This window comes from Martes martes, assembly GCF_963455335.1.
Source record: "Martes martes genome assembly, chromosome: 12".
NCBI lineage: Eukaryota > Metazoa > Chordata > Mammalia > Carnivora > Mustelidae > Martes > Martes martes.
The window spans coordinates 41863731-41889570 of NC_137900.1; the positions used below are offsets into that span (position 1 = coordinate 41863731).

The 25840-nt window shown below is 39.4% G+C and overlaps 1 protein-coding gene across 1 annotated transcript in view; it reads right to left on the bottom strand.

The window, feature by feature from the left end:
* The window catches only part of MPDZ (multiple PDZ domain crumbs cell polarity complex component), a 156602-nt gene extending 133139 nt beyond the window's left edge, over window positions 1–23463 (bottom strand). Inside the window, exon 1 of the mRNA XM_080819599.1 lies at window positions 23265–23463. The gene's annotated coding sequence lies outside the window, so the exon portion shown is untranslated. The remainder of the gene's footprint in view (window positions 1–23264) is intronic.
* Between the last annotated feature and the right edge of the window lie 2377 nt (window positions 23464–25840).

Here is a 25840-nt window from a genome sequence, read left to right on the forward strand (position 1 = left end):
AAGTTCTGAAGGCTGTTCTAGACAATTCAGGGTAGCTAGTGAAGATGATGAGTCAGAGGGACAGTAAAGAGAGGAAATGAGATGTGGACAGGTAACAACACTAATGCTGGGGCAGAAGCAAGGGTGGTAACAGCAAACATACAACAGCCACCACATCTTGGGCACGGCTTGAAACATATGTTATCCAACGAAAGCCTTTAATCTTTACACAAGCCACTTACTTTACAAACAAGGAAACTGAGGCACTGAAAGAGGAAGCAACTTGCCCAAGGTCATACCACAGTACATGATGGAGCCAGATGTGGACCCAGGCAGTTTGGCTCCAGAGCTAACTAAAAATTTAACTTCTACAATATGCTGCCTCTCAACAGGAGGAAGATTCACCTTACTCTTCTCCTCCCTCTTTCCAGGTTCAAAACTGTGCTGAGTTTACGCTTCACAAGGAGAAACCAGAGAAAGAGACCAAAGTGCATGACGTCTGAAATGGACCGGTATAGACAACCAACAATCCATACAAAGCTATCAACAACTCAGAACTAAGTATTTTAGAAACCATGGGTAGGTTAAGATCAGTAATAGTCACCATTTATGTAATGTTCATATATTTAAATAAATCACCTTTGAAACCGAAGATCTGAAGAAAAATCTCCAAGAAAAATAAGCCTCCTTATAGTAATATTCAAAGTACATTAAAAAAAAAAGAGGCTGCAAGATTTCAAGGTGCTAAATCCCTCAACACCATGGAAATAGGCATATTCAAATAGTATCAAAAATTAGCTACTGTACACTAGACCCATCTTGTTACTGCCCATGTAATTCTGCCTTAGACACATACTATGTGGGTATAACTGAAGCTGTTAGAGCAGCCATGACACTCAGAACTACAGGTGGTACACCATAGGTGGCTCAGGGACCTCAGTGCCTATAAAGCACTATAGTGCTGGACAAGGGCAGGCTGTGCACGACATCCTGGGACCAGGGACCCTGACCTGCATGCTCTTCACATTATCCTCCACTGCCTCGCATATTACTCTACCTTCCTGAGAAGGCAACAGATGAAGGGGAGATTCAGGTCTTACTCAAGGTCACACAGCTAGTAAGCAGAGAACATAGAGTTGAATTTAACTCTGCCTGAATTCAAATCCCACACTCACTTTATCACACACATTTTCCATATTGTACCGTCAAAATCATATAGTGGACATACATTGTTGAATAAAAAAAAAAGACTGTGTAAGACAATGTGTTAAGTTGCTAGTATCTGTATAAAAGGGAAGGGAAATGTTTCTGTAAATGAATTAATATGTATGTTTGTAAAAGAACAGACTATTTCTGTAAGTTTTCCAAAGACAATGATAGTGGGATGTGGGGGGCTCTGGGACACTAAGAGAAACTTACTCTGCACTGTATTTCTTTCTTTCTTTTTTTTTTTTACTTTCTTAGATTGATTTTATTTATTTATTTATTTATTTATTTATCTGACAGAGGGAGACAGAGAGCACCAAGTATGAAGAATGGCAAACAGAGGGAGAGGGAGAAGCAGGCTCATCATGTGGGGCTCAATCCCAGGATCCTGAGATCATGACATGAGCCGAAGGCTGACACTTAACTGACTGAGCTACCCAGGTGCCCCGTCTTTTGTTTTTTTTTTTTTTAATTTTATATCAATATAACATTGCCATACTTAGCAAATAGAAATACAGGAAACAGGAATAGTTAGCAAATAGAAAAACAGGAAATACAGGAAACTTAGCAAATAAAAATACAGGAAAATGAATTAATTTTTTAGTATAAGCATATCGTGTACAATTCTTGAGACATACTTATAACTAAACACTAATTTGCTGATTATCTGAGCTTCAAATTCAACCAGGCATCCATTATTTTATATGGCAACACTACTTATGTATATATATTACCTTAGGGAAAAAATCAAATTTTAAAAATCATTTAAAATTCAAGGCCTTTATGCTTCTTGCAGAGCATTAACAACATTAATGTCATTAATAATGACAGAGTTGCCATGTCCTTTTGCAAAGCTCTAAAGATTTTAGCTGTGACCAAATGACTGTCCAACAACTAGGTGATAATTGCAGTTTCAGGTGGGGATAAAAATCAAGTCAAATTTGGTTTTATTTAGAAATAGGAACTGATTAATTGACTAATCGTACTTTTCAACAAGTTGTACTGGTAACGTGTGGGCACAGATTGTAAGTAGTAAAGAATCAGTGCTTCAAACATAAAACAGATCATTCTGTCCAATGCAGATTATATGGCAACTAGCAAGTGAAAATGTGTTTTCTGCTAAAAATAACCCAGAAAGAGAAACTGTCCCAAATGCATAAAATTTTCTAGTTATCTTAAACAATTCTAACTGTAAAAAAGAGGTACACGTTTAGTTTTGGTTTTTTTTTTTTTTTTTTTTTTTTTTTAGTTTTTAATTCCAGTTAACATACAGTGTTCTATTAGTTTCAGGTGTACAATCTAGTGATTCCACAATTCCACACATCACCCAGGACAAGGGCACTTCTTAATTGCCATCATCTATTTAACCCATCCCTCACCTCTACCCCTCTGTGAACCATTAGTTCATTCTCTATAATTAAGATTGTGTTCCTTGATTTGTCTTTTTTTCCCCTTTGCTCATTTGTTCTGTTTCTTAAATTCCACATGAGTGAAATCATATTTATTTCTCTATGACTTATCTCACTTAGCATTATACTCTTTAGCTCCATCCATATCATTGCAAATGGCAAGACTTCATTCTGTTTTACGGATGAAAAATAATCCATTGTATATAGATACCATATCTTCTTTATCCATTCATCAATCCACAGACACTTGTGCTGTTTCCATACCTTGGTGACTAAAAACAATGCTGTTAAAAACAGCCGGGTGGATGTATCCCTTTAGAATCAGTGTTGTTTTGTTTTTGTTTTTTATTCTTTGGGTAAATACCCAGTACTGCCATTGTTGGATCATAAAGTTGTCCTATTTTTAACTTTTCGAGGAGCGTCCATACTGTTTTCTGAAGTGGCTGCACAGTTTGCATTCCCACCAATCACACACAAGTGTTTTCTCCACATCATCACCAACATCTGTTATTTCTTGTGTTGTTGATTTGAGCCATTCTGACAGGTGTGAGATGATATCTCATTGTAGTTTTGATCTGCATTTCCCTGATGGTGAGTGATGATGAACATCTTTTCACATGTCTTTTGGGCATCTGGATGTTTTCTTCAAAGAAATATCTGTTCATGTGTTCTGCCCATTTTTAGTTGGATTATTTGTTTTTTGGGTACTGAGTTTTATAAGTTCTTTATATATTTTGGATACTAACCCTTTATCAGATGTCATTTGCAAATGTCTTCTCCCATTCCATAGGTTGCCTTTTTGTTTGTTGATTGTTTCCTTCATTGTGCAGAAGCTTTTTATTTTGTTGAAGCCCCAATAGTTTTCTTTTGCTTTTGTTTTCCTTGCCTCAAGAGAGATCCAGAAAAAAAGTTGTTATGGCCAAAAAGAGGTATACCTTTATTAAGTGAGTTTGCTGCAATGCTTTGTGGCTGGTCATCACTCAGCATCCATTTATTGCATTTTTTAAGACTTTATTTATCTATTTGACAGAGTGAGAGAGAGCATGAGCAGGTGGAGAGGCAAGCAGAAGGAGAGGGAGAAGCAGGCTCCCTGCTGAGCAGAGAGCCCAATGCAGGGCTAGATCTCAGGACCCCAGGATCATGACCTGAGCCAAAGGCAGACATGTAACTAGCTGAGCCACCCAAGTGCCCCTATTTATTGCATTAAAATTTAGCATCTGTCTCATTCACAGCTGCTGCAGCACTACCCGAAGTTAGACAAATGCAAGGCTGTAGTCATTTGCAGGTAGTTTGTTATAACGTAAACTGGCAATGAGAGTAAAACTTACACTTCTAATCATAAGTCATATTCTAGGGAAATGTTCACTATCCACCAATCTTAGTGCACTCATCCAAAAGAAGCCACTCGCCCTCTTCTTAGTATCTGTTCTTTTGAACCTCTCCTTCATTTCTACAGGCTTGATCAAAAAGTATTCATGAACAAAATTTTTATTTTCAAGCTTATATTTATGAATCTTTCTGAATCCTTTCAACAATAAAATTTATTAATTCTTTCCTGTTCCCCAGAATGACAGAAAATCAAATATCAAATAAACTTACCTTTCCAACATACTCAAAATACTAACTGATAATTTTGTCCTCCTTTTATAAAACAGAAAGATAAATTACCTGCCCAAAGTAAAAAATGCTAAGGGGGCCAGAGGGTGAGAAAAGAACTCAAATTTTGTTAGTTACTGATTCAGCAATACATGGGCACCTACATGACTGGCATGTTGTTGGGTGGTGGAATTAGAAAAATGAAGAAAGTCTGGGAACTCATGGGCCAAGGAAATAGAAGAAAAAAGCGAGTAAACGAACACTTACAAATACAAATGACAGAAGCAGGGCACCAAACTCAAATTAAAGAGAAAGGGAAAGCTTCCTGGAGGCAAAGACCCCTGCACTGTGTCCTAAAGAACAGGTCAGAGTCACAGCGGGAATGATGAGAGCTCCCCACGTGGAGGCAAAAACACAGGGCTCCTTCTGAGCACTGCAGGTAGCTTCTTATTCCTGGATTGGGGCAGGAGAAAAGAAAAGTCGGCAGTGATAAAGCTAGAGATATGTTTACAGGCTAAATTACTGAGGGCCCTGTATGCCGTTCTTAAAGAGTCTGGACATTTAATTTTGAAGTTTATTTTGGTGTAATGTGACATGGTCAAACTTTGTTTTAGAAACATCAGTCTGGTAATGGTGTGGAAGACCTATAAAAACAAGAGAAACTGGAAATAAGAAGGCCAGGTAAGAGGCATTTTCAAAAATATTGTATTTGGAGATAGGGCTTTTAGGATGTACTTAAGGTTGAATGAGGTCATAAGGGAATGGTCCTCATCCAGTAGGATTGATGGTCTTATAAGGAGAGGAACAACTATCTATCTATCCCTTTCTCCCTCCCTCCTTCCACATGCGAGTACCAAAGAAAAGTCATGTAAGGCACAGTGAGAAAGTGACCATTGATAAGCCAGGAAGAGAGTTTTCACCAGAAACCAAACCCTGCTAGACCTTGATGTTGGACTTCCAAGCCTCTAAAACTATGAGGAATTAAATTTCTGTTGTTTAAGACATCCAATCTGTGGTATTTGTTATGGTAGCCTAAACTAACTAATACAGGTTTCAATCTTCCCACTGCCCTGCTCGAAAGAATATGCTACTACACACTATGCTATATCCTTCTTTTCCAACCATAACCAGGAGAACAAGGGTTAGGCTCCTCACTCAAAGGAAGACAATTTAAGTGCTGACCGGAAAGCTAGAAGGCGGTTAGACTCTGTCTCTTGGGAACTAAAGAAGAGAAACACTAGAGAATAAACCAAAGATAAGAGGAAGATAAGTAAAGGATGAGAGGCTAAGATAAGGCACAAGCCTGATTTATGAGACCGCAGAACAAATCAGATGAGAGAGACAGAACACAGGTGACAGTACAAGAGCAGCAGGTCTTCCTCTTGGGGAGATCCAACACAGCCAATGAGAGGTAAACAGAATAACTGGTCCCTAAGACACACAGCCACTGACATCCACTCTTACAGTGAACCCCATTTTGGCAGAGATAATTTGTAGGAAGCTCTTTATTCCATTCTATCACAGCCTGCTTGGGTATAGCACCACACTACCACAACCCACACAAACCAATCCCTTCAAGCATTCTGCTACAGAAATACCCTTGGCTCCTTTAACTATTTCATTTGGACACTCTACTTTGAATAAAGATCTGAGGCAGCTTACAGGCAAAGGTAAGTTTAATAAGACCACTGAAATAATTAAGAACCTTACAGGAGGGATGGTTACATCAGAAAAACAAGGCATGGGGAAGCAGCTACTATGGCAGGTGAATAAAATACTATGAAGTATTCAGTTTCAATCAAAGCCTAAGAAAACCACTAGGTTCCAACCAAACAAAACAAATCTGCTATTGAAAAAGCAAGTGATATCGAATTGACAAGGTTTCATTCTATCAGTGAAACCACAGTAACTTTGAAAAACATTTACAAATAATTAAAATATTTCTAGCTAACAAATTACAGTCATAGGAGAATAGAAATACTTCCATTTCAAACTCCACTAGAAAAACAAGACAAATACACATGTTAAAAATTTAAAGTAACACTTAAAAAAAAACAACAGAAATGGAACCTATAGTTTATAAACTAGGAAAAAAGAAGCAATCTAAAAGAGGTTGGGAACAGAGAAAAAAAGAAAAAAGGAAAAAATAAATCCAAACATCTGTGGTCACAATAAGTATGAATGGGTTAGACTCACTTATTAAGAATAAATTTACAGCCCACATTTCAAAAATGCAGAGAGTGGCAGAATAGTTTGATATTGTTTACCTGTATTTTAAAATGTATATAAAATAACAATATATCCTTACATATAAATACATATACACATATGTTCATCATATCCAACAATGAATTAAAAAGACACATTCTTGAAATCGATTACAGTAGTAGTTACTTTCACACAGATGAAAATGGTAGTCTCAGATCAGAGAGGGACCTAAAGGGAGCTTAAGCTTTCTCCATTTTTTCTTAAGGAAACTGTAACTTTTAGAATGTTTTTAAGGTACATATGCAAAAAGTAAACGGGTTGAAATATTTATGGATAAAATGGTGAAATGTTTAAGATTTGCTTCTGGAAGAGGACAGTAACAACAGGACTGGCCATGAACAAAAGGCTGTTAAAACTGAATGATGGATACATGAGGATTCTCTATAATAATAATTTATTGTAATATGTACATTATAAAATGTACATTTGAAATTTTTTCTAATAAAAGTTAGAAAAGTAATAGATAGCAGTAAACATGTGAAAATCTTAATGTCTAATTATGCAGGATAGAACTAGAGATGATTATTTCTTTCTTCATAATTCACAATGTTTTTGAAATCCTATCATTCTTTCTCAGGGGGAAAAAAAAATTTCACCTCAAACTACGAAGTTACTTGGAAAAAAAAAATTTGCCATTGATAAATGTTGCCAGAAAAATAATTGGTTCAGGCTAGATTACTTAACTGCAGCAAAAGGAAATGAAATATTATAAAAACATTTCTTCAAAAAGTAATATCTCATAAGGAATTTTCATTTTTAAAATTTTCATTTTAAAAACAAAGATTTATTCACATTTCCTGATGGCTACTCAGCTGCTAGTTTCACCAAGCAGTTTTAGGTAAGAGCCTTAGAAGCAGAAGCTTATGGCTCTGGATTAGCCAACTCTTGTGTGAGAGAGAGAACAGCAGGGCAGGAAGTGATAGATGACTGTAGCTGTTCTACTTCTGAAAGTATATACAGTACAAAGTCCCCACATTTGGAAATGATGGGTGAACCCAAGAAAGTACACACAATTATAAATGTTTCAATTAAGAGAAAATGTTTTTATCTTTCATACATATTCAAATGACAATTCAATATAATGAATAATCACATAATATATCTAACCTAATACTACAAATGGAGAAACGGCAAATCAATCCACCATTATGTAGACATATATAAATCAAATTCATTACTCTGACCACAAATCCACATACTCTAAACAAGTTTTGGTGAAAATAATATCTCATTCCCTTGCATAGTAATTTCCTAGTAGGGAAAAGAAACCTGCAGAAAAATACAGGGGTACCTGGGTGACTCAGTTGGTTAAGTGTCTGGCTTTGGCTCAGGTCATGATCCCAGGGTCCTGGAATTGAACCCCGAATTGGGCTCTCTGCCCAGCAGAGAGTCTGCTTCTCCCTCTCCCTCTGTCTTCCACTCTGCCTACTTGTGCTCGCTTGCCCTTTTTTTCTGTCACATAAATAAAATCTTCAAATAAATTTTTTTTTAAAAAGGAAAATACATAAAATACAGAAGTTGGAATATTACTGGTATAGTTACACAATAATATATTTATACTAACAAACATGTTCATTGAACTTATTTTTGTATTGAAAGCTACTCCCTTTTATTTTCAAGACTGTTGGCCAGAGGTAAAGGGTTCACTGTCCTTTCAAAAAGTATGCATGTTCTATCCTTAACTGCAGATTCCCTAAAGCACAGAGATACTTACTTTATAAAGATGCTTACCAGATTCATAACCACTTCCAGAATTACACACTTAAATTATATTTTTGACACTTTTTGAGTTAATCTCTCCTATTTATTGCTCACACCCAGGTATGAAGTAAATGTTAGTGTTAAAAGGCACAACAAAAAACATGCAGCTCACAGACATGCTAAAGCTCACGGAGGTGTGGTTACATGACAAATCAACAGTGTGTCTGGGATGAGAACCTTAGGCTGTTACCTATTACTCAACTGATTATCTGAAAGGCTGAACTTCCTTTTTAAATATATTAGATAAATTGGGGAGCCTGGGTGGCTCAGTGGGTTAAAGCCTCTGCCTTTGGCTCAGGTCATGATCCCAGGGTCCTAGGATCGAGGCCCGCATCGGGCTCTCTGCTCAGCGGGGAGCCTGCTTCCTCCCCTCTCTCTCTCTGCCTGCCTCTCTGCCTACTTGTGATCTATGTCTGTCAAATAAAGAAATTTAAAAAAAAATTAAAAATAAATAAATAAATTAGATAAATCAATTCTGCTTACAGTCTACTGTATTAAATTTACTTCCTTTCTCCCTACCCTCCCACATAATTTTTTTTAAAAAACAACCAACACAACACACACACACACACACACACACACACACACACACACACACACACTATGGACTCCACAATACCTTCTCTCTGGGTGCCCTTTTTTCCATCCATAATGTTCTCTCTTAATACATCCCTGTAATGACAGGGGCCCTCCTCCCAAATTGTTAACTCACACCAAACACGGGGACTCAGGGAAAAGATTCAGATGCTTCTGAAAATGCACATTTAGCTTCTTCTGTTCTCTCCTTCCCTAGCTAAACTCAGAGGAATTTAGACTGCTGGGCAGTTTGCCACTATTTGCTACCACATTTTCAGTGTTAAGGACCAAGATGCAACAGGCCAGCATATTTCTTGGACAGAACCAGGCAGCAGGATTCCTCCAAGGGCTGCCCCTGCAAGGGAACAACGGGTTGGCATCAGACTCCAGAGGCAGCTGCTGCCCAGCACTCACTCCAATCATGTAATTTTCTTGAGGGAAACCAAAAATGCACAGAAGGATTAACGTAGTGCCACGGAATTCTCAGGTGCAACTCCTATGCTGGCAATAAATTCTCCAGAGAAATTACTTCAGGCTCCTGCCTCTTGCCCTTTTGCCTGCCTAGAATGAGGCAACTCTCCAGTGGCCCTGGGGCAAACTGTATCCTTGGTGCTCAGAAATACCGTGGATACTCAAAGCATCCCCATGGACCCTGAAACATGGCCAGCAGCTGCTGTTAGGACTTATCAACTAGAGGAAGAGGTGACAGTACAGAAGATATCTGTCGTTTCTCAGCTGCCCTCTCAGAGACAGGACTTTCATTGAGTTTGTGAGATCCAAATGATGATACTGAGGCAGGACAATACGTGGCTTTGTCAACTGTGACTGAACAATTCCTCAGAGTAAAGCCCTAAAGAACAGTATACAGACAACCTTTTCAATACAGACAAATGGTGGAAACGGGAGGGTGGGGGAGCAGACACACAGGACTCACAGAATATTATAACCTTGTTGCTGTTTCAACTTATCTCCCCAGTCAACTACTTCAAGTTCATGCTCTTCACCCAAGATCCATTTTCTAGGGCTTTTCCAAACTTTTCAAATAAGTCTACTTCTGCCATTTCCCCATTATTGTTCCTAATTGTTTCTTCTGTTTTGGAATCTTTTCTATAAAAATTATGAGGACTGCCATCTCTCATATTGCCTACTTGGCTGTTACAGAGCTTTAAGTACTATACATAATTAGATATTTTTATCCCTCCCCATCAATCAGTGCCTCCTAAATTCAGTTTGTGGCCTTCCAGAATTCCCTTGGCTGAATTTCGATAGGAATAGAGATAAAGATTACAAATTTCACTCAGAAAAGAGCAGGCTCAAGTTTCTGATAGGATATCCTCTGGGAAGAGAATAGTATATTGCAGTGATACTTAATGTGGCTGCTTTTCTCTCCAATGCTCCAGTGACCAATAGTCTGCACCCCCTGTTGGTTTGCTTGCCAGCTCCTTGCACAAAGAAGTATCATGTGTGTATTGAGAAGGGCTGGTGAAAGATCATGCTTTCTCTGAGCCCATTTATGCAATTCTTTTCAAGGAGCAATTCAGAGCCTAAAATTTAGCTGGAAGAAGAAACCAATCCATTTCCTGCAACTATTAATGCTTTATAATTTCAAATATCTTATTTGAAGATGTAAGAAAATTTTGTGTTTTTACTCTTCCTATAACATAACTTGCTAACACTACATTTTTACGGATGTGGAAATAGAAGGTCAAAGAGATTACTAACTTCCTCAAGGTCACATAACTCAGACTTTTATTAAGCAATCATATTTCTATAGCCATTATTATGTGGGGGTACTGAAAAGTCTATGTGATAAAATATCAACAACTATCTGAAAGTATCAGCCAAAAGTAATCTAATTCAGCTACAAGAGGATTTGGTGACAGAGAAGAAGGAAGAAATAATAGGCTTAAAAGCCTTATTCAATCAGATTGATGCCTGTTAGTAGATTCCCTGAGTAACAAACTATTTAATTTTCCATGTCATTTTGCTGATTAAAAAAAAAATCAACTTTATCCCTCAGATATAAATTGACCATCAAATATTCCCTTCAAGAGACAAAATTTCCAAACATATACTCACCACTGATGTCTAAAATCTAAGTTTCATTGTAATTGACAAATTAAAGTAATAATTTGTTATTTGGGGCTTTAAAAAATGCTATTCAGGGCACCTGGGTGGCTCAGTGGGTTAAGCCTCTGCCTTCGGCTCAGGTCATGATCTCAGGGTCCTGGGATCGAGTCCCGCATTGGGCTCTCTGCTCAGCAGGGAGCCTGCTTCCTCCTCTCTCTCTGCCTACTTGTGATCTTTCTCTGTCAAATAAATAAATAAAATCTTTAAAAAAATTAAAAAAAAATGCTATTCAGTGAAAGTAGTAATAAAACTGCATATAAGAATTGATTGCTACTGCATCTACTATAACAGTAATTCTTCCATGGACTTAAATAGTCTCCATGAGTGACTTTTTTTAGGCAATGAACTAGCATATTTTCACTGTATGAAATTAAACCATTTATGAAATAGCTTTCCTATATCCCTGTCTTCTTAAATAGAGCATATATGCTTCACACATATGCCTTTCCTTTAATCCTGCCAAGAGCTTCATATTAGATACACACATTTTTAAATAAGAAAATTGAGGATCAAAAAGATAAAGTGTTTCCCCCCACATTACAAAGCTTGTCAGCAACAGAGTTATTACTTAAAGTCAACCCATTTCTGACTTATAGCAAAACCAAGACCTTTCCACTACATAGCTCTGTGCTCTAATACTACTATTACAGGTAAGAAAATAGTTATTTACCTTCAGATTACATAGCCCCAGGAACATATCTTTTAGAGTTCCCAGACTACCTCATAAAGCTCAATTTAAAAAAAATAATTTTTTTTTTACTAATTGTGAGATCCTGAGCTGCTATTATAAAGTGGGCATTAACAATAACACGCAAAGCACCCACAAATAATAAGCATACCAAGAACTATTACTATTGTTATCTTGTCTTCTATTAGTATCTGGACACCAATCTCTCCATTTTGCTATTTCCAATTTGCTATTAGATTAATCAAGCTTACTAAATCAGTAAATCCTCAACACAAATGAAAATTGATCATTTCTGAATTGGGACTTGCAAAGTGCAGTAAAGAAAATACATAGCTTTTAGGACATTTATGTTCCCATTGCTGAAAACTATATGCACTTTTTGTGCTACTGAATACCCAAAATCACCCCCTACAATACTTCAAAGGAGTAGAAATAAATCCAAATGTTGCAAAGTCTTAGAAGTCAGCTTAGTCAAAGAACTGACACTTAAAATTATCTACCAGAAAAGACAGAGGGAGAGAGCTGGTTTGACATATGGCAAGACACTGATAAACACACAGAGCAGGAAAGGAAGAAAAAATGAGGTAAGGAAGCTGAAATGGAAAAGAGATAGAAAAGATGAAGGGGCAGCAAGATCATTTACAAAACTTTCAGAAAAGTTCTGAACCTTCACCAGCCTAACAAGAGGTAGAGCAGGGTGTTTTTTGGTTTTGTTTTAAAGATTTTATTTATTTATTTGAGAGAGAAAGAGAGAATGAGAGAGAGAGACAGAGACAGGGGAGAGGTCAGAGGAAGAAGCAGACTCCCCGCTGAGTAGGGATTCCCGATGCAGGACTTGATCCCGGGACTCCCAGGATCATGACCTGAGCCCAAGGCAGTTGGTGAACCAACTGAGCCACCCAGGCGCCCGGAGCAGGGTGTTTACTGGGGTCATAGAAGCACGGGAAGAACTGAGTCATTTCCCCCACCAAAGTGAAATCTGATCTCAAAGGAAGACTTTCAACTCTATCTTTGTCACCCACTAAGCAGACAAACACAGTAAAGATCATTAAGTCTGAGTCACTTTCCTTGTGACTCAGTTGTCAAAATTCCGTAAGATAAAGTATGTGTAAGTATGTAGAAAGTGAAAGTGCTGTGGGAGCATTAGGCAGTATTAACAGCAGTATTAGCATCAGAATGGCTAACCCACAATGTTTCCTAATTTTAAGAAAATCAACAGCAAAAAAAAAAAAGACTATATAAATACACAGCATTATTTCAGCAAGTTTTAACTACACACTTACATTCCTCTAAGCAGATTTAGCATGAAATACTTGCCCAGGATCCTTCTATTCTCACTCAAATCAACAGGCACTTTCACATCTAATTTTGTATTCATAGTTTTGTTACTTTTTTTACTTAAGAGGCCCATACCAAATTCTACAAATTTTAGGTCCCCCAAAGTCTGTATCCACCTCTATCACTGAAGGATATGGTAGACTTGAATATGGACAGGTAACTAACTTTCGAGCTCTCAACTTAGTGGAAAACAGTTAAATAATTACACTGTGACATGATATTCTCAATTCTATGAGAGAACAGAGAAATCCAGTGCTGTCGGCATGCATCAGAAAGAATTGGGAGGTGTGACATGAGAATTGTCCCTAAACGTACAACCTAGGAGTGTGTGGGAGACAGCCAGGAAAGGGAAAGGCACGTCTTGCTGAGGGAAGGACATCTGCTAAGGCAATGTCATCATAAAGAAACCAGAGAATTTAAACGACAGGGATCCTATAGCACTGTGCTACCAAACTAAACAGGAGCCAGGAAAGCCATGGCTCTGGCCTACTTGGACGCTTGTACTGCTCACATAGCAGTGTATGTGGAATGGGTCGGGGGGACAGGCGGCAACCGAAATTACTTTTCTGGAGAAACGATCTTGGTAATAGGGTAAATAACTCATGAAAAAGAGAAAGAATTATGATAGTATAATCAGATGTTAGGCTGTTAAAGCAAGCCAACTGAAAAATAATATAAGCCAAGATTAAGGCAGATACCAGGGAAACAAGGAAATATACACACATTCATCAGAGGGAATCGAAAAAATTCAATGACCTCTAGATGCATGCTGGGGCAAGCAGAATGAGTGAGTAACACCAATGGAGTTAACTTTCAATGGTTCTATTTTGGAAACTAAGAAATATTGGGACATTGTCAGCTTAAAGAGCAGAAAGAGAAATGTCTTCTGTTTTTAGAGGCATGGGTAGAAATGCATTCCTTGTGAACATATCCAGTTTGAAATGTTTCTAGAAAATAGGAAATATTAAAATTTAAGTTCCATGGGGGTAGGAATTTTTGTTGTTTTATTTTGTTTGGTGATAGTAATGGTCCCTTTTCTCCCAGGGCTAAGTCCCCAGAACCAGAAATGGTGGCAGGGTCAGATAAGGCACTCACCAAATAACCTGCTGAAAGAAGGAATCAACTACATCTGCGCATCTAAGGACAAAAGAACATGGAGGACCTAAGAGCAGGCAATAACTGGCATCTAGGTGTGCTGAAAATAAAGAAAGGAGATTAATCAGAAAGAAGGTATGCATTGCCAAGAAGGGAGAAATGAAGTTGGAACCCTGGAGAGCATGAACATTTTAAAATATAATGCAATATGTAAGAGTTATTTTAGGGATAAAAGTCAATTAGAAATAAATCCCTTGAGGGCTCAAAGAAGGGTGGAAGGAAGGAAGGAAGGAAGGACAGACTGACTGATCCTTCATGCTTGATCACTCTAAGTACCATATTCATAAAGCACCCACTACAGCCAACACTCTAGGCAAGGTTATTTCTGATACTGATACCAAATAAATCTTATTTGACATCACTTTGGTTCCTAGACCAATGTGAAAACAGAGTACTTATGGAAGATAACCTTGATAAGGTGAAATCAAAAACAGAGAGAGAGATCAAAATACCCTTTTTTTTTTTTTAATAAACTCCACACACAATGTGGGGCTCAAACTCACAACCCCAAGATCAAGAGTCATATGCTCTACCACTAAGCTAGCCAGGGGCCCTGAGATCAAAATATCTTAGCTAGACAACAAACAATCATCTATGAAGTAAATGAAAAATCCCTGCATAATCAAAACCAAGATGAAATAAAGTCTACATATAGGGAGAAGAATATATCTAAAAATATATAAAATCAGCCATGATCCTCTCTTATTCATCTCCATACTAAACTAAAACAAATTCACCTTTGGATCTTCTGTTAATTGAATATGCATACACTCAAGAAGAAAACAAAATTTGTTCAAAATTATAAAAGCAATGTTTTACATAATCTGTACTAAAGAACTGCTAGGGAGAACCTTGTACTCCTCTGACAGCCAAGGGATGTCATTGTCTAAATCATCAGATAAGCTTGTCAGTCAGTGACAGTCTACATTCCTGAGAATACACAGAGGAAAGTAAGCAAAACAGATGACAATTTACATCTTGCTGGCAAGATTCCAAGTAGTATAGACAAGGGGAAATTATATAAAGGAATCCAAATTCTTATGAACCTATCCAAACATGAACCTTAGTCATAGAAGATAAATAAACACAGACCAATTCAATTCCCTAATTACTAATTCACAGATAATTGTAATAGGCTACACTACTTAGTTACCACATTAATTCCATAGGACTCACTAGGGCCATCTCTGACAACCGGCATTTTCTCTCTGAAAACATTTTAAGAGGTCTTATTTTCTTTCAGTAAACATGACTATTTGCTTCTTAATTAACTCTTCTACAATTTAACTACATTCACTAACTGTATTTTACTATGGTAATCAAAGGACTAACTGTTAATGTTAAGATTATAGACCAACTTTTACTTTTGTAATAATCCAGAGACCGCACCTGCCTTAACTGATGTTGTTTGGGTTGGTTTTTGTTCTTTTTTGCTTTTGCCACTTAATTTCAATTAAGTCATTAGAAAGTAGAGACAATCATCTAAGTGTTTGGCCCAAAATATCTGAGTGAAGCCCACAAAAACGTGTTTTCACAATATGATGATCATCTTCTCTCCAATTCCTTTTATGTTTGACCATCTTAGGTATAACAGATACAGAATGGCAATTATTTGGATAATTCAGGCATCAAATTACAACTTAATTATCATATTTACTATATGATTATCACATAAATTTGTCACAAGAAGTGACATATAAATCTATCAAAAACTATAAAAAATAAGCAAGTAAGAGAATTAGCCAAGCAGTCTTAAAGCTTTGAGCTCAATACCAAAACTGACTTCATAACGTAGGATACAAAAATTTACAGAAAGCCTCAATACTCACATGACCATTTTTTTGTTTGTTTGGTTGGTTGGTTTTGTTTTTACATCATCATCTGACATCTTTAAAGATTAGGAAGCTTTAAATCTCTATTTCACATTTTTTAATTTTTAAAAAAATTATATATGATTTACATATTTTAAAACTTCAAGTAACCCTTACATAAGGTTGAACACCAAAGTCGAAACCAAGTTGAAACTGAGAACAAATACAAGACAACGGCCAAAGTGCAAGAGAATTCTAAATTACTGGAAAAAAAAAAAAAGCAAAAAACAAACAAAAACCTCTGAATGGTATATCCATTCAGTACAACGAATTAGCACTCAGAAATAAATAGTATTAAACTATGAATAGAAGCAACATAGATGAGTCCCAAAATATAGAGTAAAAGAAGTCAGATAAAATGAGAGAATTATCCTGTATGATTCCATTTATTTAAAAGTCTAGAGAACACAAATGAGTCTGTACTGACAGAAAGATCAGTGGTTCCTTGGAGACAGGAGATGGGTAGGCAGGGGAGACAGGAAAGTATCACAAATGGTCATTAGGAAACTTTTAAGGGTGATGAAAATGTTTACTATCTTGATTATGGGGATGGCTACAAGTAGATCAAAATTCAACAAACTGTGTACTTTCAATATATGCAGTTAATCATATGTCAATTATAAATTACACATCAATAAAATAAATGATCCCTCTCCCCTTCCTGAGAAAAGGGTGGGGTCTGAAAGTCCTTAGTTTAACACCTAAAAGATGTTCACTGAACTTCACAGAGCAGGCCAGGGATCAATAATCCTGGCCTCTGGGCTGTTGCTTCTTTGGTTTTCCTACCACAGCCATAAAGCATCTAAAAATACCTATGATTTAGCCTGATACAATATATACATTCAGCAGATTCTATCAGAACAAAAAGGCATTCTCATGTTGTGTTTTCCTAAAAGGTAATAGAGTGACTATGTTTACTACTTCCAGGAAAGACACCAATGTGGTGGGAAAGGGGGTGGGGCACACAAAACTCCACTGAGTCCTACAGTTGAGGCTCCTCCAGTCCTACAGTAGGAAGGGAATAAATGCTGCCCAGAGGCAGACTTCATGCCTGACTTATTAAAATGAAATATCCTTGGAAGAATAATAGTGAAGAAGGGGGACACCTAACCTAGAGCTCCACGAACTTTACACAGCAACAACAAACTTAGAGAAATAGGACCAGTAAAGGGGGCCTAGCAAAGTTAAGGCAAGCTGGGCATACCTTGTCAAGATCAGAGAGGATCCTTTTAAACTACAGAATATCCTTTAATCTTTCGGATTCTGTCATCACAGTTTTGTTAGGTCTGTGATGTCTTAAGAGCACAGAATGAGAGATTCCCATGACCATTTTCTACAGCCAGTTCCCCAAAGCAAGGCATGAGAGGGGCCACCCAATTACATAATGTTAAGTTATTCCAAAATTAACTGTAGGACTATGTAACATTAACTTTTAAGCAGAGATCAAGATTAAATAATTGATTCTCCACTGGCGTCCTGGGTGCCAACGTTATAGTTAGCCATATTACATCTCCTCAAAAGAGTCAACAGACATTGATTCACAGAGATGGTATCTACATATGGATGTTTAATAATCTCAGATCATATTGTCTTCACTGAGAAAAAGAGCAATCAGTGAAATCTATTGACCCACAGTGCTATTTATTCATATGTATTATGGGGGGGACGATATATGGGTGAGTGACTCAAAGGCATGTTTTTTGCTTCTTTGCACTTGTCCACCTCTTCCATATTTTAAAAAAATGTGTTACTTTTATTAATAAATAAGTTACTAAGGAAATAACTATCTTATGTATTTTACTATGTAATTTTAAAATATAAATAATAAATGGTAAAGTATCCCAAAACATACTCAAATTATCAACACACCTAAATAGGTTTTTCCTAATTTTTTGTAGCTAATGTCTCTGTTTTTCTTCTAAGAGTTTCCTTTTTCACTTTCCCCTCATGCATTTATTTATAGCACCTTAGAGCTGAAGGTAGAATTCTTGACAAGAAAATAACAATGGATATTGTTTTCTAAGACATAAATAAAACTAAAAGAAGAATAAAAATCAGAATTCCCTACACTCAACAAATTTAACCACCACAAACAAGAAGAAAATAAGCAAAAATTTAAGTTTCAATTTATTTTTTTTTTTAAACTCAGCAGGCCAAAGTTGGAAAAACTGCATAAACATTTCTCTAACACATCTAATCTCAACACCTAAAGAAGTTTTTGTTATAGATACAATATAAATTACTTATTTAACCTTAATTTTTTTTCTAAAAAGAAGAAATTTCTGGGGAAAAAATGATTATGTGAACTACATGCCCACAAAACATGCGAAGTATATACAGTTTTCTGGTCAATGTAATTTAAAGAAGAGCTTTGCTGTTTTAATCAGATTCCAGATGTGTCACGAAATGTTTACAAACAACATTTCCTCTTCGCCAAATTTAATGTTTTACTGATTTTTTTAAATAGAGGAAATAGCTTTAAAAATTAATGCATTTATGAAACACTTAAAAAGGAAAACTAACATAATACTCTGTCCATAAAAAGCAAGGTCCAGTTTGTCAGTGAAAACCAGGAAAAGAAAACAACAGGCTTCAGGCCAAAGATAAAGAATCTTTTTCCTCAAACAGCAGTTTCTTTTTCTTCCCAAACATCAAATTACCACAATAATGCTTGGACTAACACAAAGGCCTCCTACATGACCTCCCACCCTTACCCCACACCAGTTCATGCTTCAAGGTCTCTACCAGTTTATAACCTAGGTCTTTAAGAACCTTGTTATGGGCTGAATTGTGTCCTCCTCCTTACCTCCCCAAAATATATAGGTTAAGGTCCTAACCCCTGTACCTGTATTTGGAGACAGGGTCTTTAAAGAGATAATTAGGGTTAAATGAGGTCACTGGGACTCCCATAGTCCAATAGAACTGGGAGACACAGGGAGAAGATGGCCATCTACAAATTGCCAGCAAGCAATCCTATGTTGATTAATTTCTTTGAAATGGTGTAATTTCTACTATGTGTAAGACTTTCTTATTCTTTCCTTCGTGTGATTATCTTTTTTTCAACCAAGACAGTAAGCTTCTAGAGCAATATCATGTTCTCCCTAGTGCTTAAACCAATGCAACATATCTCCAATCCATCTATTATTATCTACTAAATAAACAACTACCTCAGATCTTCTCAGAAAACATTTCATAGGAAGGCAATAGATTATTTACGTAGAAGTAGTTCTTCATCTCCTTATTCGCCCACATGGAACCCCACTATAATTATTTAATCATAGTATATCAACTTTACCATACTAACCATCACTTCCCAACTGTGTTTATATAGATGCCCTCTTACACATGACACTATTTCACAAGAGAAAATAATACCTTTCTTATTATAAATATGGGGTTGGTAATATACATAACAATGTAACTATATCAAACAATTTCCTACTTTAGGCCAAATGTATTTTAAAATCACATACAACTGCTTCGGAAATATAATAATGATAAAATATATCATCATTCATATGTACCATCAAGCAGTCCTGAATTCCATAGGAAGTTTTCTGCTTCTTTACTTCCAAGTATAGAATTTCCTCTGGCAGATATGTTGTTTGCTCCAGCATATGGGGACATTTCCAGTCCAATATATCAACTTTACTTCAAGACATTTTATGAAATTCACAAAGTACTTTGTACGTATCACTAATATACAAAATGGAGTCAACCTGCAATTCAACCTAAGGGAGTCAAGTCTATGATGTCAGACTTGAAAGGAATCTGAAGAAAAGCATATGCCTTTAACTCAGGGCAGTTATCTTCCAGGCAATTCATTGTTGCATGCCAGCTTCTAAGTCCCTTAATCTTAATTCTAGGCACTGGGTCCACTTTGTTTGCAAAGCAGAGAGCCTCCACACCATAGCAGCTAAAGGCTAAAAGCTTGCATCAAAGCAAAATTACATTTCAAGGATTTCCACAAATCTGAGCACCCCCCATTTGCAGAGACAGAGTTAACTCTGGGGACAACCTTCCCTCTTTCATGATATATGTGCATTTAAAATGTATCTGAAATGCAAAGAAGTCTTTAAGGGTCAAGCAGGACAGTGTATATGTGATAAGAATTTGGAGCACACAAAAACTGTAACTGACATCTTGCTCTGCCTAAGCCACAAGCAACAGGCTTAGGCGATAAAAGGAGTGTGGTAAAGTGAGAAAGAAAACCAGAAATGAGAGGGGAAATGAAAAGAAGACATACCAATGGGAGCTAAAGAAAGAAAAGGAACACATCTAGAGGCATGTACACATATGATCAATCTCAGTAATATTTGAGAATAAACTTCATCATTTTTTTGTTTTAGCAAAGGTTTAGGAAGAGTGGTTAAGTGTCAAGCTCTGCCACAAACTAACTTTGCCTCAAGCGGTAACTTCCCTGCAAAAAGGAACCCATGACATCCCGTAACCCCAGCTGCTCTTTACCTAAATAAATAAAACCATAATTCTCAAACCTACTCAGGTAACAGGGCAGCAAGAAGTCACTAGAACTCACTGCAGAATATCCTAAAATTTGGCTATCTATATTAAATTTAATTAAGCATGTAATTTTTGCCAATCAGAAAACCCACTTAATCCTAGATTCTGACAAAGAAAAATACCAAAAGGTTAAGAAATCTTTTTGAGAGTGAAACTTGTAAATGAGAAAATCCAATACATTAACTTAACTTGTCTACCTATCGGGGAAAAGTCAGCCAGTTCAGGGACACCAGAAACAGAGTGAAAGGCAATGAAATTAAACAAAGCACCCATCACACGAGGGGGCATTTAACCAATACTTTAAAAAAAAAATGGGGGCGCCTGGGTGGCTCAGTAGGTTAAAGTCTCTGCTTTCGACTCAGGTCATGATCCCAGGATCCTGGGATGGAGCCCCGCATCGGGCTCTCTGCTCAGCGGGGAGCCTGCTTACTCCTTTCTCTCTGCCTGCTTCTCTGCCTGCTTGTGATCTTTGTCTGTCAAATAAATAAATTAAAAAAAAAAACCTTTAAAAAAATGTTACTTATTTGACAGAGAGAGAAAAGGGGAGGAGGAGAGAGCAAACGCACAAGTATGCAGAGGGGCAGGGAGAGGGGAAGAGAAGCAAGTTTCCCCTGAACAGAGGGTCGGACCCCAGGCTGGATTCCACCACCCTGGGATCAAAATCAGAGCAGAAAGGAGACGCTTAAGTGACTGAGCCACCTAGGCTCAGGCACTCTAAACAATACTTTTAAAGCGTGCTCTAGGTTTGCAAGTTTTTCTGTAAAGAGTAAGAGAGTAACATTCCATACTTTGATGCTATACATTCATGTCTCAACTATGCAACCACTCAACTCTTCTACTGCTACTGTGGAAGCAAACAAAGACAGCAAGAATCCGCCATACACAATAGGAATGAGTGTGGCTGTGTGCCAATAAAACTTTACTTATGCACACTGAGATTTGATTTTCATGTAATTTTCACATGCCATGATATATTCTTTCGACCTTTTTCACCATGTAAAAATACACAAACCACTTCTAACTCCTACAGTTTAAGGGGAAAACAGGCTGCTTCTGGCCAATTTGGCCAATGGCCTTCAAGTTCAGAGACCTCCGCTTTCAAAGACCTTAAATGAACTGAGCAAGGATAGAGTCCCATCTAGATAGACCCGCCCACTCGTAAAATAGCTCATTAGCTATTAAGAAATCTGGGCATCCCAGACAAGATTATGTCCACCACCCTCTAAACCCTCTCAGTCCCTCCTTCAGGCAAGGGCACAGGTGCATCCATCCAGAACTTTACATTGTGTAAAAAGCTCAGACCTAGGAAACAAAGTTTTGTTGTTGTTGTTGTTTTCTTTTTACCTAAATTCTACCAGGCGCTAAAGTATATATTAGATACGGTTGATTGAACCCTTTAAAAAAGTTCATTGTAATCACGTATACCCAAAGTCAGCATGTAAAAACCCCCAAGCCCCAAACCATCACCTCCTTAGTTTTTCAGTCGTGTTGTTTTTTTTTTTAATTCTATTAAAGGTAATCTAAATGAGGAATGTCTACAGAAACGCAAAAGGGATGTTTACACTACAGCTGTCCACCAAAGCTGGGCGACAGCGTCTAGACACTTTTCAGATTCTTCCCCTCTGGACATCAAACGAACATGGTGAGTATTCTTTCTAGGCTGAAGTCATGGTCCTTTTATCTGATGCTACCTAAGAAACACTAGCTGCCACCCGCACCCGCACCCTCCCCACACGCAGCGCCCACGCTCGGGTTCTTCGCCAGCTGAGCAAGCTCTGCAACCCCACCCGGAGACCGATGGAGACGTCCCGCCACCCCCGACTCGCCCCTGGCCACTGCGCAGCGGCGGCCACCCGGCCCCCACCCCCAACCCCCGGCTGTCGCCCGGCCCCTCCTACGTTAGGCAGTCCCAGCTTGAATTTCCATGTGATCTGCGGTAAAGAACAGCCCGGCCTTTGTGCCTCTGCAAAGAACGCAAGCAAAAATTTACACCATCACCACCCCCGACACACACACACAACTCCCAAGACACAAAGCGTCTCCCGAACAGCGCTTCCCGAGGAACATCCGGCATCCTCCGGCTGCGAATCGCAGACAAAGACGCCCCATTGGCGCGGGGTAGTTGAAGAGGGTGGCTAGAGCCCACTGCTCCCACCATGGGGGACAGCGGATGAAAGGGCAGAGGCGCCGCAGGGGATGGGGGGCGGGTACCAATTAGCGGCGCGCTGTGGGTCCGGCAGACGAGGCTAGAGACGCCAGTCGGGGAAGCTTTCTCCCCCGACCTATGCGCCCGGCACGGCGTAACCGTGGAGGGGGCGTCCGGCCCGGGGCGCGGCCACACCAGCGACGAGCAACAGGCTCCTGCGTCCCGGAGCGCCTGGCCCAGCGCCAGGCCCGCGGTTCCTCTCCCGAGCACCATCCCAGGGCCCCTCCGGGTGAAGAGAAAGGGGAAAAAAAAAAACTTTTAAACCCTTTAGAGTAAGCAAGGGCAAAGGGGCGGGGGGGTGGGGGGTTGAAAGGACTGGGACTAGCGCTCGGGGGCCGTGCAAGTAGCATGGAAACTTCCAGATCCCATCCTTTCAAAGAGCCGGAGGAGCAGCGGCTTCCCGGTACGGCCCGGCCGCGCGGGGTGGGGCGAACGCACCCCGCCCGCCCGCCTGCCCCGCGCGCCGAGCCCCCAGCGCCCGCGCACCTTCCCGGCCGGCGCGCGCTCAGAGCGCGGGGGCGCGCTCCGGCCTCCAGGGCCCGGGCCTCGGCGCGGCTTACCCGGCTAGCGGCGGCCGCCCCGGGCGGGAGCGCAGAGGGGGAGGAGGGCTGGGGAGCCGGGGTCGCCGGGGACTCGGGAGCCTCGCCTCGCTCCCGCTCGCCCTCTTCTCTGCTGAAGTAACGGCCCGGCGAGGAGCTTCGGGATAAACGCGCACAGACACTCACGCACGACCGAGAAACTTAATCCCGCCCGGCCGGCGGCGGCCCGACGCCAGCCTCGCGCTCCGCCGCGCCCCCTCCCCCCGCGCGCGCCGCACTTGCGCCGACCGGGGCTGCCAACGAGGAGGCGGCGGCGGCGGCGGCGGGGCCGGGGCTGCCGGGGCTGCGTGACGCCTGCGGCCGGCGGGGCGGCGGGCGCGCCTCGGCCAATCAGGGGGCGCGGCCCAGCCGGCGGGTCCTGGGTTTTAAACTAGCTCCGCGGTCGCTGGGCCTGGGGTGCGGGCCTTGGGTTCTGTGAGGTTGCCTGGGGGAATACAGGGCGCCCCGTTAGATGGGAAAGTCCAGTAACAAGGAATAATTCTTTTGGCCAACTATGGCCCGTGCAGCTTGGGACATATTTATGCTGAAAAATTGTTCATTGTTTATCTGAAATTCGAATTTAACCGGGGGCGGGGGGGGGGCTGTATTTTTTCTTTCTAAATCTGGCAACCTGTGGGAACTGGTAGACTCTATTTCTAGTTTTGAGGACTTAATTTTTTTTTTTTTTCATTATGTGGACTGCCTTCTAGATACCTTCTGTACTGGTAGCTTATTTAAGTGGTATGGGATGGTGATGAGAAGCATAAACTTTAATGAAGGGGCATGGGGAGTGGGGCCTTAGTAATCTCACATTCTAAGTAACTTTTAGAACATTAGTGTGCTTAGACATAGCCAATTAGAAGACAGAAACAATAAACATGAAAGAAGGGTTAAAAATTGCATGGTGCCAGACAAATATATTCATTTCTGTTCTATGCCATTTAAAGTTGTGTTTCTGATACCCTCAGTTCCTGAGTCCCAGAAATCTTTTTCTGCAGAAGAAAATAGCTTCCTCTCGCAATACATACATCTTATATTAGAGTATATACATCAAAGGATACTCGGAAGTCCAATTTAAAATATTTAAAAGAATTTCTTTTACTCTCGTGAATTAAAAGTTCTGATTTCTTTGACAGACTTGTAAAAATTTTTGTCTACTAAAAAAAAGTGTATTTCTCCAATATTCACCAAATATTTCAGGGGAAATACAGTTTTTTAAAACATACAAGGCTCCAGAGGGAAGCTAATTTGAGCTGTAAAATGGACATTTTCAGAAAGCTTCAAAATAGATCAGTTACCTGCCCATGACTGGGAGTAAAATGAGCTAAAGTGCCCTGGTTGGAGAGAGTGTCCTCAGTCCAAGACCCATTGTGTTTTCTCAAACACAGGCATCTGTGTAATTTTGCCTACTGGGGAAATGAAAGCACTGACTAGATTTCTTTAGCATCTGGGGATATTCATCTCCTCTGAGTCTTTTGAAAATGAAAGTGAAGTTAGGATGAGGGGAAAACTCATCCCTTGTATCTTCAACACATCTCTGTCTTGTGTAACCTTTCAATCGGCACTCTCAGATCTCCCCATTGAGAGAGAGACAGAGGAAGACAGGGAGGCAATAACATTACTCCCCAGTCCATCTCTTCCCAGTTACATTTTCTCCTCTTTCCTTCATAGTTAAATTTCTTGACATCAGCCACCTGTATCCTGGCTTCCTGTCCCCGTCATTGCACTAAAAGGCTTTTGCTAGGCACCAATGATCTCCCCCTTAACTAAGTCCAGGGGATATGTTTCTCTCCATATAGTCTCTGTCCTCTCCAGATGCATTTGTACTATTGAACACTCTATTGAAGTGTCGCCCCCACCCCATAATTCATACAATCACACTCTCAGTTTTGCTCCTTCTTCTTAGGGAGCGGCCAGTGTGTGGGATCTGAAGCTTACACAAATTGGGGCTCTGCTTTAAGAAAAGCAAAAGAGATATTTCTTTTGAAAACTTTTTGTAAATATGTGACCATGTAAACACATTGCTAGGGCTCCTCCCAGGCAAGAGAAAGACTGAGAATCTTTTTTTTTTTTTTTTAAGTTGTATTTATTTAAGTAATCTCTACTCCCCACCTGGGGCTCAAACTTACAACCCTGAGATCAAGAGCCACAGGCTTTCCAACTGAGCCAGTCCCAGACAAATACCCTGAATCTTAAGGTTCACTAGCTTCAAGGCAGATCTGCCTCTGACATCAGGCCACTTTTCAATCTCCTTTGCCAACTCGCCTCCCCTCATCTTTAAATGCTGGAGTTCCTCGAGTAAGGTCCATGGTAGGGGCGTTCACTGAGACACAGAACTGTGAAAGATGAGCACCGTTGAGCAGAAATATCATGGTTCCATTTTGGATAATTTAGGTTTGAGTCAGGCAAGCAAGGAAGTCAAAAAAGCACTCAAATGTATAGAGAAATCTAGGTTGAAGATAGAATTGATGTGGTTTTGGAATATAGGTAAAGTTCAGTGGGGTGAGGTCCAGAGCAGACAGCCAAGAATTCTTGAGACGTCACCGGTACAAGATGGT